General features: G+C 40.1%; 1 protein-coding gene across 2 annotated transcripts in view; it reads left to right on the top strand.

Annotated features, from left to right (window-relative positions):
* KCNH1 (potassium voltage-gated channel subfamily H member 1) overlaps nt 1-17,694 on the top strand; it is a 476,905-nt gene that overhangs the window by 242,047 nt on the left and 217,164 nt on the right. The window lies entirely within an intron of this gene.

Here is a 17,694-nt window from a genome sequence, read left to right on the forward strand (position 1 = left end):
AAAGCAGTGGTTCTGCAGGTGGTGACCACAGACCACTTCTCAGTTCCTATGCTTCCTGGCTGATGTTTTGGTCACTTTTGAATGCTGGCGGTGCTTTCACTCTAGTGGTAGCATGAGACAGAGTTTACAACCCACACAAGTGTCACATGGCACTGGATGGCACATCAATGCGAGCTGTGGCAAGAAGGTTTGCTGTGTCTGTCAGTGTAGTGTCCAGAGCATGGAGGCGCTACCAGGAGACAGGCCAGTACATCAGGAGACGTGGAGGAGGCCGTAGGAGGGCAACAACCCAGCAGCAGGACCACTACCTCCGCCTTTGTGCAAGGAGGAACAGGAGGAGCACTGCCAGAGCCCTCCAAAATGACCTCCAGTGGGCCATAAATGTGCATGTGTCTGCTCAAACGGTCAGAAACAGACTCCATGAGGGTGGTATGAGGGCCCGATGTCCACAGGTGGGGGTTGTGCTTACAGCCCAACACCGTGCAGGACGTTTGGCATTTGCCAGAGAATACCAAGATTGGCAAATTCGCCACTGGCGCCCTGTGCTCTTCACAGATGAAAGCAGGTTCACACTGAGCACATGTGACAGACGTGACAGAGTCTGGAGACGCCATGGAGAACGTTCTGCTGCCTGCAACATCCTCCAGCATGAACGGTTTGGCAGTGGGTCAGTAATGGTGTGGGGTGGCATTTCTTTGGGCGGCCGCACAGTCCTCCATGTGCCCGCCAGAGGTAGCCTGACTGCCATTAGGTACCGAGATGAGATCCTCAGACCCCTTGTGAGACCATATACTGGTGCGGTTGGCCCTGGGTTCCTCCTAATTCAAGACCATGCTAGACATCATGTGGCTGGAGTGTGTCAGCAGTTCCTGCAAGACGAAGGCATTGATGCTATGGACTGGCCCGCCAGTTCCCCAGACCTGAATCCAATTGAGCACATCTGTGACATCATGTCTCGCTCCATCCACCAATGTCACGTTGCACCACAGACTGTTCAGGAATTGGCAGATGCTTGAATCCAGGTCTGGGAGGAGATCCCTCAGAAGACCATCCGCCACTTCATCAGGAGAATGCACAGGCATTGTAGGGAGGTTATACAGGCACGTGTAGGACACGCACACTACTGAGCCTCATTTTGACTTGTTTTAAGGATATTACATCAAAGTTGGATCAGACTGTAGTGTGTTTTTCCACTTTAAGTTTGAGTGTGACTCCGAATCCAGACCTCCATGGGTTGAAAAATTTAAATTTCCATTTATTAATTTTTGTGTGATTGTGTTGTCAGCACATTCAACTATGTACTAAAGAACAAAGTATTTCAGAAGAATATTTAATTCATTCAGATCTAGGATGTGTTATTTTTGTGTTCCCTTTATTTGTTTGAGCAGTGTATATAAAAAAAATAGAATTCTCTGATGAAAAAAAAATATATAATCTCATACAGACATCATATTCTGACCACACATCCCTCTCTCTCCCTCTCTCTCTCTCTATATATATATATACACACATGCATGGGAAAAAAATACCATAACTGTGACATCACATGCTGACATCACAATGCACTCACAGTAGCCCGGTGGTTACATGTGTATGATTACGTGTGCCGATTAGTTACATCTCAGAAGGGCCGGTGTCAAAAAAGTATGGCATATCTGTCATGTAGTCTGTTGGGAGTGGGCTGTCTATATTATGGCTTTGTCTTTGTGTGATACAAGTGAGCTATTTGTGACAAGGTTTTTGTGTCTGTGTCTATATTCTCACGTCTATTTTAATGCTTGGATATGTGCTAGTTAATAGATAAATTATTTAATTGTATCAAGTAACATGGTTGACTAAACTATTTTAAACATCCCAGAAACATCTATCACGCAGTTTGGTGCTGGTGACCTGTGGGGGTCATAGCATGGTGATGGTCCTATCATTTACTTTGAAAAATCACTTTTTTTTTGCTTTTGCTGGTTATTTCACTTATATATTATAAAGTAATTAAGATGTTATAGTTATTCAGCTCAAGGCATTTTATTATTAATGGTTTATTTGCTGGTAAGTATGCAGGGCGGGTGCATTATTAACAAGGAGCTCATTGATGTTTAATCCTAGAATTTTGTTTCTAGTTTACAAACAATCCAAAAATAGTCAGCTTGCTATTCCCTGTCTGATGTAAGAAGTTTAAACCAACGCTACTCTGCTGCTCTGACTGAGTAAAACACAGTCACATGACACGGAACTTAATTTGAAAGCATTGACTTACTTTTCTATGAAAGACACTGGATGCGCACACGGCACACGCCACACATGTGCATCAGGCCCCCAATGCTCCTCTATGAAAAGTATTGGGTTGGGCCAGTGACTAGGAAGCCATACTTCCTCTATGACAGGGGTTCTCAACCCAGTCCTCAAGGACCCCCTACCAGTCCAGGATTTAGGGATTGCCTGGGTGTGTCTAAGGTGTTTAGGAAAAAAAAAAGAAACCACTAAAGACACACCCAGGTAATCCCTAAATCCTGGACTGGTAGGGGGTCCTTGAGGACTGGGTTGAGAACCACTGCTCTATGACATTACGAGAGAGGTGAGCAGTGCAGAGAGCGTCTTAGTGCAGGGAAAAAGCTGAGTAAAAAAGCTTTTATTTACCGGGTTTTTACACCGGCAACTGGGGCCCTGAATCTAACTGGGGACAGGGGCATTAGCGTTAGGAATCCCAGTGGCATTACCAATAGAAGTTTGTATTCCTATCGCTATAGTGTTCCTTTAAACATTTTCTTAAGCGAAAATAACTCGGTGGAGAAGGAGTTATGAAATCTATGAGGAAGTTAAGCTATTTAAAGAATGGGTTAGAAACCTACACCCTTATTTGCGGCCTGCAAATGTTCATAAAAAAATCATGGTCATCCAGTCAACCAAAAATCATGTAGTGTTGAATAATGTGTGTATACGTCCAATAAACCAATTCTTGAAGATCCTGGCAAGAAATTGTCCAGGCTTCTGTTGGTGATGAGTATATGTAACAAAACCAAAAATAACCAATAATAGTGTATATAGTCAAATACTTAGTGTAGGACACAAAACAAGGATATTTGGGATCACACTCACATTTGTTAGAGCTTTAGACCAGCTCTGGTAAAACAGTGTACAACGGTACAATCCCCACTGGTGAATATGTAGCTCTTTAGGGGTCAGTCTCACAGCATCTAGATGAATATAAAAAAGTAAAACAAAACAAAAGTGCTTACTGAGTAAAACCAAAAACAGGTAAAAATATAAATGGTAATTTACTCACATTTACTAGAGCAGTAACACTGCTCAAAAGATAGCGCTTGGGTGGTATGATCCCCATCAAGGATATTATGTTGAGTAGATTCTCCTGAAGGCAGTCCTTGCCAGGGATGTAGAGTAGAGTAGATAATTCAGGAACTTGAAGAAGACCCTTGTTTGGCGAAACGTGTTGTGTGTGTGTTTTAATATTGTTTTTAAGCTTTAAAGTTAATTTGACTTACACCGATTTTATAGTGCAAGACCATTTATTATACTTTTTTTTATTATTTTTTATTGTTTTTTATTGTTTCTGGCACTTTTAATATAGCTCCTTAATTTGGTATCCTACATATTGCAATCCTGCATAAGCATACCAAATTAGGGAGTTATTTACTAAACTGCCAAAATATCAAAATTAAGAAAGGGGCTTTTCTTAAGCTTGATCCTTCAGCATTTTATTAGATAGCTTCCTAATTTGACATCTTTCAAAATGGAAATTCCACAAACATATACCAAATGAGAGAGTTATCCATTAACCTGCTGTAAGAGGAAAATTTGGAAAATTGCTTTTTCAGCTGTTTAGTAGATAGCTCCCTAATTGAATATATTTACATCTGGTAATCCCACCAAAGAATACCAGAAGAGGGAGTTGGCAACTATTATAATCTTCATAGTTTTGCAATATAGATGAAGGCGTCCCTCCGTCTATTTATAGATATCTGGCTCTCTTACGGAAAATGATTGCTGACCCCTGGTTTAAAGCTTTGTAACAGCAGTAATGTGAAACTTTCATAAGGACACAATTAACATTAGTAGCAACTGTAAATACACTGTTCTTTAGAACAAATTTAGATACATGAAAAGAAAAAATGATGCATCAAACATTGCAAAAAGAAACGTTTATTGACTTTTGTAAAGAAAATTATAGATCCCTGTAAGACACTGATTGTTGCTGTATTCATTAAAGCCTTTTTTAGAAATTCTTAGATGAGTCATTATACCATTGTTGTCCATATCTTTTTTTCTTTATTGGTGGATTTACGCTGTACTATATAAAACAATCAGCATATTATTATATTGCACACAGGCAGATGGTCTTTGCCGATGCTCCATATGTTCTTTGTTGTATCACGTTGAACATAGACACTCTGCATATACTCCTTCAAGTCACACAATATAACCTTTACACTCCTGTTCTTGTAATATGAGGCTCACATTACTTGTCATTGCCCTTAGTTGGGTAAAGGAACATTTCAAGCACCATAACATCAGAGCTCACTGTTGGGGTTATGGTACCAGAAGTGCCCTGTTGCCCCTTATTGCAAACAGTTAAACTGTTTTTGAATGGTTTTAATTCTTATCTCGGGTCTGCCGGGTGCCCGTTCCCTGCTTATGCTAATAATGCCAATCATTCTCAGCCAATGCAGGGCCTAGCTCAGGAGGGCTAACGGAAATTCCTACTTAGGAACATTCGTCTCTCCGGCATTAGTAGTGGAGTTGGAGAGTTGTGAATGGATTACTTTGACTACTTACAACATGGGGAATGGGGGTACAAGGGCACTCCTGGTACTGTAACCACTACAGCATGCTGTCATTGTTATGGTGCTTGCAATGTTAACTTAAGAGGGTCTCACCTTTCATTTAGCTCACATATCAAATTAGAAAAACTTAAACAACAGAGGGAAAAGACGAGGAGCAGTGAATACATTCTTTATGTGGATGTTAGTATATATTTATTAAATATGTAATCCATCAATATGTAAAGAAAGATTTTATTTTTACTGGTCCTCCTTTTTTCCCTTTATTGCTCACTTCTTACTTGATCTGTAAATCAAATCAATATTTAGTGAATGTCATAAATTAAAACAAACCGACTCGGCCAGGTTACGGTATTTGTTTTATTTATAGCTGGTGGAGGAGACCTCATGTCAGGTCAAATAAGTATGTGTAGAAACTGTTAATACACTTTCATATGGTGCTTGAGTTCTGCCTCTCTTTTCTTTTATTGTGTCTACAGTCCAAACAATCCCATTTATTGATTAATTAATAACCCACAGTGTGTCAGTCCTTCGTGTAAAACCTGCCATTGAGTTGTTTATTGACTTAGGAAAGGTGTGTCTATCAGTGTGAGAAGAAGTGTACAGAACTTTCAGGTGGACTCCTAGCTGGTAGTATTTGTCTGGGGTTTCGGCAGCCTTTTATGCTTCTTGATATTAACATTAGTTTGTATTTTGTGGTTTTTGTGCTGATCATTTTCTGTGATCAGAAACTTAGCTGTCAGTGGACGTTTTCCTCAAGAGCTCTGGTTCAGTAGAATTGCAAAACGAGTGATACTTGTTTCTGCCAACAGCAACATTAAATGAAACGTTTGATCAGACCAATGAGCTGGATCCTTCATTAAATGTCTCCACAGTTACAGCAACAACTGGTTCTGCCAGATCATCAGTGCTGAAAGAACACACAACTGGCAAAAGGCTAAAGAGTAGGATCCAGCACTGTCTAAATACACCCATAAACCTGTCAACCTGCTTCCGGTCCTTCTCAGTGAGATAAAAACAATAAATTCACAGGCGTAAGAAGTGTTCGGTGCTGGTGAAAATTAAAGTTCGCTAGTTCAGACCACAATTTAACGACAGAGCATCAACATAGGAAAATTTGGGGGCATCTGACTCATTGAACATTTTTTTATTTTTGTGCATAAAAAAAGGGCATTGCCTCGATGCAGTCACAGTAAAATGTCAGGTGCACTAGAAGGCATTGATTTTCACTGCAGCTGAATATAAATATACATTTTTTAAATTTACAGTATTCAACCAGGGCTTGACTGTAGCTCAGTATATCCTATAAAGTGAATTGAATCTAGAAATCTGCCAGTACTTCATTCCAGGTTTTCAAAAGACAACATATTTCAAGTGTAAAAAAACTCAGAGTGACCAAATTACTGTAGAGTTAACACGTTGGATAAAGAGCACCGGCAACAGATTGACACGCTCTTTCAGTTCCTTTGAAATGATCGAGAGCAAGGCTGATTTCCTGACAGTGCAGGAGCAGTAACAGAAAATATTTCTCAGTGTGAGAACCTATCTCCAACTGGGTTTACTGTCTGTAAACATACACAAGCAGATATTCTCCGTCATTAGGAAAAAAAAACCTCAACATGCAGTATATAACAAAAATGTTTCAGAATATTATCAGTCATTACACCTGACTTTCTTTCCACGCTATCTTCTTATTAACTATTAAATCATCTTATGAGGGATACAGCTAGGGATTGGTGGAAAGTGGATGGACATGGTTCTAAGTTCTCCATTATAGAACTGACTAATAGTCTCATCAGTCAGCATGCTTCGAAATTGAATAATGTTACAGAGGTCTGCTAATAAGTAGCCAACTCCTGAACCCCTGGGCAAAGAGGGAGGGCTAAGAACAAATATCAAGTACAATACCCCTGCAAAACGAGCAAAGAATGAAGTATTGTATTAGTGAGTACACTGACAGATTGGAATGCATCATACAATCACTTCCTCTAATCATCAATCTGACTCGATCAGTTTTGATTGCCATTTCGTTCGAACGTTTATTTAAAAATAGACTGCTTTTCCTAAATTGTAGCAAATAACAAAGCTTTTTAACCCCTTCAGGACGGAGTCAATAGTGCACGTTCTGATCAAAACAAAACGTAAACAAAAACTGGAATTTGCGCTATATGTCTGTTCACCCGTAGTTCCACTCTTTCAAATTATATGCACCCACACTTATTATATATCATTTTGTTCAGGGGAAACAGGGCTTTAATCTATCATTAACTATTCATATATGTAACATAATTCATTATGAATAAAATAAAAAAAAATGTGAGAAAATAAGATTTTTTTTTAAATTTGCATTTCCGTCTGACATTTTAACTGTGAATGTCATAATACTGTTAGGTTTTACTGCAAAAAAAATGCACATATTTGTAATCAGCGATGTCTCACGAGTACAACAGTACCCCCCATTAACAGGTTTTATGTTGTTTTGGAAAGTTACAGGGTCAAATATAGAACGTTCCATTTTCAAATAGAAATTTGCCAGATTGGTAATGTTACCTTTGAGACTGTGTGGTAGCCCAGGAATGAGAATTACCCCCATAATGGCATACCATTTGAAAAAGTAGACAAGCCAAGGTATTGAAAGTGGGGTATGTTTAGTCTTTTTTAGTAGCCACTTAGTCACAAACACTGGCCAAAGTTAGCGTTCATATTTGTTTTTGTGTGAAAAAAGCAAAAAATGAATATTTGGCCAGTGTTTATGACTAAGTGGCTACTAAGAAAGACTGGACATACCCCACTTGCAATACCTCGGGTTGTCTACTTTTGCAAATGGTATGCCATCATGGGGGTAATTCTCATTCCTGGGCTACCATACGCTCTCAAAGGCAACATAACCAATCTGGCAAATTTCAATGTGAAAAAAATGAAATGCAAGCCTTATATGTGACTCTCTAACTTTCCAAAACACCATAAAACCTATACATGGGGGTACTGTTATTCTCTGGAGACTTCACTAAACACAAATATTAGTGTTTTAAAACAGTAAAACATATTACAACAATAATATAGACCATAAAAGTGCCGTTCGCTTGTAAAAAATGCAAAAAACGTCACTTTTACTTAAAATATCATCGTTGTAATACAATTTACCAGTTTGAAACACGAATATTTGAGTTCAGTGAAGTCTCCCGAGTAAAACAGTACCCCCTATGTACAGGTTTTATGGTGTCTTGGAGAGTTACAGGGTCAAATATAGTGCTTGCGAATTAAATTCGCTGCACTTTCTCCCTGTGTTGCCAGGCATGTCAATCAAATTTTAATTAATCAAATCACATAATTACGTTAAAAGATTATTTAAATATACATGTAGAATTTTAATATATATGCATTTATAGGTATTTAAATTCTACGTGTATACTAATGTAATCTTTTATGTAATTATATGTATTTATCTATATATATATTTGCGGTTATTTGTATTTTATATATATATAGATATATATAGAATGTCATTCTAAGTGTATTTTGTTACCGATATATATATATTAATAACAAAATACAGTTAGAATGAAATTACATATGCATATATAATTTATATTAAATTTTGTTTCAATATTTTATTTATTTATTTTATTATTTTATTTATTTATTATTTTAATTATACGTATTTATATATAATATATATATGTACATCTATTATATATATATATAATATATATACATATTATATATATGTAACGTCATTCTAAGTGTATTTTAATATTCATATATACTTATATTAATATTAAAATACACTTTGTATGGGGGGCGTGGCCTACGACTGAACTGAGCGGACGTCTTTCCACGGAGCTCCGCTCCGACACAGAGAAATACCACGGAAAATACCGCAAAATCGCGGCAAACCAACCCGAGAGACAGACACCCCCCAAGCAGAGAGAATGGGGAAGAAAAATAAGAGACACCAAGGTCCGACCAAGCCCCAGCAACCAGATATCAGACTGGCCTTCGAGAGGCCTGCGACCTCACAGAGACCCAAGATGGCGCCTGAGGCCCGCGAAACACCCGAGGTATCTGAAGCCTCTCAGGAGGAGGAAGACTCAATGCCTTCTCCTCGATCCTACACCACGGAGTCTGAGGAGGACGAAGCACCTGCCACAAAAGGTGACATTAAAAGGCTCCTGACGGAGATGAGACAAATCTGGAGGAGCGACCTGCAGACAGTGCAGACAGAGGTGGAGGAGGTACGGCAAAAAATCAGTAGCCTGGAAACAAGGGAAGCCTCCAGGGAGGAAAAGATCCAGACCTCAAATCGAGACATACAAGACCTTGCCTCACAGGTAAAACAAATTAGACGCACAATCACCACAATGGAGGTCAGACACAGGCGACGAAACTTACGCCTTAGAGGCATCCCAGAAGAGATCGGCACTGCACAGCTCCTACCCTATACTCACACCCTCCTGACAGCCATGGGAATAACAGACGCACATAACCTACCTATGATCACCTCGGCGTTTAGGGTAAGGAAGTCCGCTGCAGCGCCCACCGCGGCACCCAGAGATGTTATTGTGCTGACTCGGGATATCTCCGTTAGAACTGCCGTAATGTCTAAGTCCAGAGAACTAGGAACAACATTGATCGAAGGCCACAGGGTAGCCATATACCCAGACACACCATTCTCCGTACTTGTGGAGAAAAGAAAACTAGCACCTGTAGCCAGGTCACTGAGGGACGCCAATATCAGGTACCGCTGGGGCATAGAGGGGTCCCTCCTCACAGAAGTTGAGGGAGAGAGATACGAGCTCACCTCAGAGGACGACCTGGAAAACTTCCTACAAAAAGCCGGTTTGATACGCATGCCGCAGCAAAGGACATCACCTCCCACCATGAATCAAGTGCAACAAGAGAGAACCGTCGAAAAATGGCACAGCGCACCGTCCAGCAGCACCGTAAAGAGATTGACTCCACTTCCCAAGGCTGCTAAATCAAGACCCAACAAGTAGCGGAGACCACGCAGAGTCGGACTGAGCACAAAGACCCTCTAAAGGACACTGTTACTCTATGGTATACGGGACTTAGCCATCTAGTTTCACTTTAAAGACATCTAAGACTGACCAACGTATGGCCAGAGTTCCCTATTTGTTTTACCTGTTGCCTACAATATACCCATTAAGACATAAATATGTACACGTTGTATACTTAAACGAATATAATGGAACAGACGTATATGTTATTCTAAATCGAATAAAATACAAATTTAATAATAAAGTGATAAGCACTGAAAAAAAAAAAAAAAAATACACTTTGTATGACGTTACATATATATAATATGTATATATATTTATATATATAATATATATACATATTATATATATGTAAAAATATATTTAATTTATTTTTACACTTGTATTTTATTTATTTTTTATACTTCCCACCAGCAGGGGGACTGTCTGATATTTCAAACAGTCCCCCTGCTGGCAGATCCACAGCCAGCTATAGGGGGCCATGTGATCGCTCTTTGAGAGCGATCACATGGCCCCGGGGGGCCTGATTTGGGGAGGGCTGCCTGGGCTGTGAGGCAGTCCTCCCGAAGCGGATCGCGGCGAAGCGGATCGCGGCGGAGGTAAGTACATCTTACCTCCTGGGGCTGCAAGCTGTTACGGCGTTAAGGGGTTAAGAGGTTCAAAATTGTTTACAAAAGGCACAATTTGAAAATGCATGTTGTCAGGTTGCATGGAATATCTATTGTTTGAAGGCAAACTCAGCCGAGTGGAGTTACTTGGCTCATCTCAGGGCAAACAGTAGTATGAGTGCACACTAGTGATTGTTTGAAGGCAAACTCAGCTGAGTGGAGTTACTTGGCTCATCTCAGGGCAAACAGTAGTATGAGTGCACACTAGTGATTGTTTGAAGGCAAACTCAGCCGAGTGGAGTTACTTGGCTCATCTCAGGGCAAACAGTAGTATGAGTGCACACTAGTGATTGTTTGAAGGCAAACTCAGCCGAGTGGAGTTACTTGGCTCATCTCAGGGTAAACAGTAGTATGAGTGCACACTAGTGATGTCCCGAACGGTTCGCTGGCGAATAGTTCTTGGCGAACATAGCGTGTTCGCGTTCGCCACGGATGGCGAACATATGCGATGTTCGGTCCACCCCCTATTCGTCATCATTGAGTAAACTTTGACCCTTTACCTCACAGTCAGCAGACACAATGCAGCCAATCAGCAGCAGACCCTCCCTCCCAGACTCTCCCACCTCCTAGACAGCATACAATTTAGATTATTTCTGAAGCTGCATTTTTTTATTTTTTTTGTGTTTGTGTTTATTATACATTATCCTCCATAGCCAGTAACCTGTGTTTATTATACATTATCCCTCCATAGCCAGTAACCTGTGTTTATTATACATTATCCCCCCATAGCCAGTAACCTGTGTTTATTATACATTATCCTCCCATAGCCAGTAATCTGTGTTTATTATCCATTATCCCTCCATAGCCAGTAACCTGTGTTTATTATACATTATCCCCCCATAGCCAGTAACCTGTGTGTATTATACATTATCCTTCCCATAGCCAGTAACCTGTGTTTATTATACATTATCCCCCCCATAGCCAGTAACCTGTGTTTATTATACATTATCCCTCCCATAGCCAGTAACCTGTGTTTATTATACATTATCCCCCCCATAGCCAGTAACCTGTGTTTATTATACATTATCCTCCCCATAGCCAGTAACCTGTGTTTATTATACATTATCCCCCCATAGCCAGTAACCTGTGTTTATTATACATTATCCTCCCATAGCCAGTAACCTGTGTTTATTATACATTATCCCTCCATAGCCAGTAACCTGTGTTTATTATACATTATCCCCCATAGCCAGTAACCTGTGTTTATTATACATTATCCCTCCCATAGCCAGTAACCTGTGTTTATTATACATTATCCCTCCCATAGCCAGTAACCTGTGTTTATTATACATTATCCCCCCATAGCCAGTAACCTGTGTTTATTATACATTATCCTCCCCATAGCCAGTAACCTGTGTTTATTATACATTGTGACGAGAGCAATCTCGCCACATTGCATTGGAGAAGCCTGGTTGCCCGCCTGCTGCCTTTGGACTATGGACCAAACTTTAAAATACTTTATTTTCCTTGCAGAAAGGCTTATTTGTGCCTTTCTGCCGGGGTGTTCGGTAGATTTTATCTACCGAACAAACTGCCGAAGGAGCGACCACCTGGGAGCTGGAGTGTGCCGCCAATTTACCTCCCTGAAGCTGCGGTTAACCACAGCTTAATTGACGAATACAGGGTGGTCTTTGTTCGTTTACTGAACACGTGGCGGCGGCCATTTTAAAAGTCCCGTACGGCCAGCGGTGTTCGGCACTTAACCCCTTAAGGACCAAACTTCTGGAATAAAAGGGAATCATGACATGTCACACATGTCATGTGTCCTTAAGGGGTTAAACTATGGAACTAAAAACGGACACTTATTTGCACGAACACCGCTGAGCCGTCCGCCGCCTGGTTCCTGTTCGTACAGTTTAACGAATACATGTCTATTCGGTATGTTATTTTCTGTGAATGTGTTAACCCAGATAGCTATGCCATGGAGCCCATTCGTGTAGTTAAAGACTTTGGCTCCATGGCAATTGAACTGTCTGAATAGGATCTGAGCGCTACTAGGTAGTTTTGTGCGCTCAGATCCCAGCTATCTGGGGATATGTGAAATGTCTGTGTTTTATGTAGACAAGGTGACTCTATGTAGTTTAAAGTGTTTTACTGTCTTTGTGTCCCCACGTGTATAACGGAGTCTTGCCTCTGTCCTGGGAGATAATTGAATTACTTCTCAATTATCTCCAAGCTAGAGGGAGGGAATTAGGATGCATTGTGGGGATGTTTTACTGCTGTGTGTCTGTAATTGATGTATGTCTGTCCCTTGTCACAGTCTTCCATCTGGTCCCCTAGGGGAGTGTCCACCAGGTGGGAGACTTGCATAAATACTAGGCGGGTAGCCCATAATAAACCAGACCACTGCTTGACCCTCAACACGGAGCTCTGTCTCGTCTTTGTGGGGATTCACTGTATGCTATTAGAGACTGATTGCCTGGAGTGTAAGCCCCTTGGGAGCTTTTCCTGTTCGTCTGCTAGCAGCTATTGTGAGGTTCCGGTTCGGGAGTTTGGAGTGCTACCTTATTCCCTTGTATGCAGTTCGGGAGTTTGGTGCATTCACTTGTATTCAATTCGGGAGTTTGTTGTTCTACAGTAGCTGCCTTTATATCTGAAAGGGGAAGATCGCCTAAACGGAATTTAACCCCTTGTCTGCTGAAACGGTCCGTTACATACATTATCCTCCCATAGCCAGTAACCTGTGTTTATTATACATTATCCCTCCATAGCCAGTAACCTGTGTTTATTATACATTATCCCCCCATAGCCAGTAACCTGTGTTTATTATACATTATCCTCCCCATAGCCAGTAACCTGTGTTTATTATACATTATCCTCCCCATAGCCAGTAACCTGTGCTTATTATACATTATCCCCCCATAGCCAGTAACCTGTGTTTATTATACATTATCCTCTCATAGCCAGTAACCTGTGCTTATTATACATTATCCCCCCCATAGCCAGTAACCTGTGTTTATTATACATTATCCTCCTATAGCCAGTAACCTGTGTTTATTATACATTATCCTCCCCATAGCCAGTAACCTATGTTTATTATACATTATCCTCCCCATAGCCAGTAACCTGTGTTTATTATATATTATCCCCCATAGTCATTTATCGTTGGACCTAGGCAGCATGATGTCTTAGGCCGGCCCAGAGAGTGAGTGAGTGAGTGAATGAATAATATGATATATATGTTCAGAAACATATTAGTAATATATGTAAATTGGGTTCATGCAAAGAGGGTGAAAAGGTATTAAGGAAAAATTTACTTATTGCATCAAATTTACAAAGCCAAACTTTTAAAAGCTTTCCTCATTTCTTTCTCGGGACGAGGAATATATCGGTTGTAGACTGAGGATTTCCATCTGCCCAATCATTTAATAATATGCACTGGAGTGTCAGTGTTGAAGGAGACCAAATCTGGATACAGCCCAATCTTAGGAGAAGTGTTCTGATGTAGTAGATGAATTTAGCTGTAGTCAGAGGGATTCAGTGAGAGTAGTGGTGAAATGTGTGTGGCATGACTGAGTGTGGGTAAGTAAGTGTCAAGTATTTTAACTGGGCACTAGTTCTAGGTGGGATAAAGTGGTATAGCGGATGGATGATTAGTTTGGTTCGTTTTAGAGGTTTGTAGAGAAAGTATATAGTGATCATGATTTTTAGCGATATCCAATATTTTTAAGGTGGTCCTAGTGCCAACACTCATATCTCGTGTCACAATAGCTTGCATTTAAAAAAAAAAAAAAATCTTTTATGACTGTAATATAATAGCAGTCAGTTTCCTTCACACGGCGTTTCAGGGCGTTTCAGGGCCTGCCAGGGCACAGTGTCACACCAGTGCCATTCATATCTGGTTTAACAGTAGTGTACATTTAAAAAAAAATACAGGGGGCTTGTTGTCACCTTTCAGGGACCCTTAGTGTTGTACGTGGCTGGGTGGAGGAAGAGACCTTCAATGACATCAGTGAGGACAAGGAACGGGACATGGCTAGCTTGGTATCCAACCTTGTGCAAATGGGGAGTTTGCGGTTGTGCAAATGGACTGTTTGCAGTTGTTTGCGGTGCGTTAAACGGGGAGTTTGGTCTGTCACTGTGAAGCGGGCGTAACCCTTACACTACCTGATCGATACAACATCATACCTGATGTTTTAAAGCATGTTATTCCAAACAATTTAGGAATGTTAGGTGATTTATGCCCTTTATGGATTAAAACCAGACTCTGCATCAACTATGTAAGTATGGGAGTTTTGCCATGGATCCCCCTCCGGCATGCCACAGTCCAGGTGTTAGTCCCCTTGAAACAACTTTTCCATCACTATTGTGGCCAGAATGAGTCCCTGTGGGACTGCCTATTGAAGTCTATGGTGGTTCGCTGGTTCGCGAACATTTGCGGAAGTTCGCGTTCGCCGTTTGCGAGCGGAAAATTTCATGTTCGCGACATCACTAGTGCACACTTAATTCTAAAAGAACACACTTGACATACAACAGTAGGTGAAGAGGGTCCTGCCCTAACAAGCTAAAAGGGACACTATAGGCACCAAATCAACTTTTGTTTAATGAAGCGGTTTTGGTGTACAGATCATGTCCCTGTAGTCTCATTGCTCAATTCTCTGACATGTGACTTGCACAGGCTTCCTAAGTACTTCCTGTAAAGAGAGCTCTAAAGTAAAAACTTCCTTTATTGCACATTCTGTTTTATTTAGAATTTCTTATCTCCTGCTCTGCTAATAGCTTGCTACAGCCTGCAGAGACCTCCTGTGTGATTAAAATTACATTTACAGAGCAGGAGATAAAAACCATAAAGCAAGTTAACATCTGATAGAAAATGAAACTTTGTTCATGCAGGCTGAGTCACAGCCAGTAGAGGTATGACTAGGGCTGAAGAAACAGAAACAAAAGTGATTTAACTCCTAAATGGCAGAGAATTGAGCAATGAGACCACGGGACATGATCTATATACCCAAACTGCTTCATTAAGCTAAAGTTGTGTTGATGCCTAATTATACATTTAATACCAATGTATTTATTTAAAGAAAATAGCATTTTTCTGTATTGATTAGATAATGAAAATATATACCCATGATATTGTATCATCATTATTCAGCACATCCAATAGAGTACTACACGTATCTGCCTATTACAGAATTTACTATTGTATTAGCAAAATTTACTGGATATTATAAAATATTATGCCTCTGGGCAACTATTTTCTGTGCAAATGTATGTAATTATCTATAATATCTAATTTGCATCAATGTGGGTAACCTCAGGTGCAAAAAAAAGGTTGAAAACCTGGAATCCATTGAAAATGTCAGCACTGTAATATAATGCACCATAACTTAGTAATGCTTTGTCTTCAGTGTCTTAGTGAGTGCATTGTCTGAAATGTAGCACAGAGCTAGGTGATGGATAAGTGACCAATTCTATTTCTCCTAAGGCGACAACAGAAAGTTTTTCGCCTTGTTCTTTTTAATTGAAATCCCATTGACTGGTTATAACATTTTGGCCTCTGTGTCATGGACCGCAAATTTCCCATCAACAGAAGTGACACCAACAACATGTCTGAATTGTGTTCACCTTCACACAGTTAAAATGTGGCTATTTCAGTAGCTTTCTCCGTAGGTCATTAAACCTCAATCATTATTATTATAGTTCACTGTTAGTAGATCATTTGCACACCAACAATCCTGCTCAGTTTGATATCCAACCACATTAATGATAAATCCCCTTGCTTGCTTTAAATCCTTTTCCACTTCATAAACTCTGGAGCTCTATGCCTGTATCAATTCACACTGCCCATATAAAACCTCTATGCCCACTAAAGACCAAACTCCTTATAAAGACCAACTGCCCCTTTCAGGGACTTGTGCCAGTGTCAACTTCATTGTTAGCTGTCCACTTCAGGATATCTCAACCTACGTTGGACACCACAAGATCCCTCTACTCAGCTTATACCCCTCACTTCAGGTCAAACTACTAATTTGTTTAAGATGCTAATGCCCACTTCATATGCCCTTACCCTCGTATCATTCAGCCTCATGTACCTAACTTCGTAAATACTCTACTGTTATTGGTTGGAATGTTGGTGACTAAGATGGTCTATTGAGATTTTACACTTTAGGCTGCCATTGGCTGAGAAAGTTCTGTGCTGATAGTTGGAATGGTAATGTTATATCCCAAACATAATATTTTATAATAGGGAAAAACAGCCAATTCAAAGAGTAAAAATAATGGAATCTGAACCAGGAAAGGGGAAATAGTGAAAAAAAAGGGCAAATTAAGGATTGTAAAAAAAAAATAAAAAAATGTTATGGACTTTTTTGTTATTTAAGTATAGTATACAGTTACACCATCAGAATGCCAACCAAACTGGAAAAATAGTCAATACTTTTCCCATCTTAGCTATATAAGTATACAATTTGCAGTTCCTTGTTAAATTCTCCACAGTCCTCATTTTAGTGGATAAACCCCATACTACATTTAAGGTTTGAAACACAGGGATGCGGGTGTTTTTTTTATAATTCTTTGGGGTAAATTGCGGACCAGCACTGAGCTGCTCATAGAACCCTTGAGGTATGTAGAATTAATTTGTTACAGAACTTTGCTATGACCTTGTTAGCTGCAAATGTTCTTCTTACTCCTGTAAGGATTACTTATTTCATGTACCACATAATAAATATTGGCCAGAACCATCTCATGTAGACATATGCTGTCTACTGTAATTAACATAAATTGGCAAAACTGCAAGTAAGTTGGCTGTTACCCTTCTTTATTTTTGGCTGTTAGTATAATAGGAAGAATCCTGCCAAAATGTACTTGTAGAAGTGTTCCGTAGTGTCTCATCAAATTCAGTAGCCAATATGGATGACCCTATCATCCTTCATTACTTATCTGCAGGTCCGTACTCCCTGGAAGCCCTACATATAACTTCTCCAACTTTCTATGTTGAAATATTTCTCCTAACTCACATTATAAATACCAGGAAGTAGGGGTGTGGCTAACTACTGAACTGAATGGACGTGCCTTGCTAAGCTCCTCAGCACCTACAGCAGAATCCAACACAATCCTGGCACATCAAATATAATGGATAATATAATGGATAAACCCCCCCAAAAAACACACCTCCCAGCAAAACAGCAAAACATGGCTTCCTAACAAGTTTTTTCAAAGACACAGCGGATAGGTCGATGATCCCAAAATGGCGTCCGCATCGCAGGGAGACAGCTC

This window comes from Pelobates fuscus, chromosome 2, assembly GCF_036172605.1.
Source record: "Pelobates fuscus isolate aPelFus1 chromosome 2, aPelFus1.pri, whole genome shotgun sequence".
NCBI classification, from domain to species: Eukaryota; Metazoa; Chordata; class Amphibia; order Anura; family Pelobatidae; genus Pelobates; species Pelobates fuscus.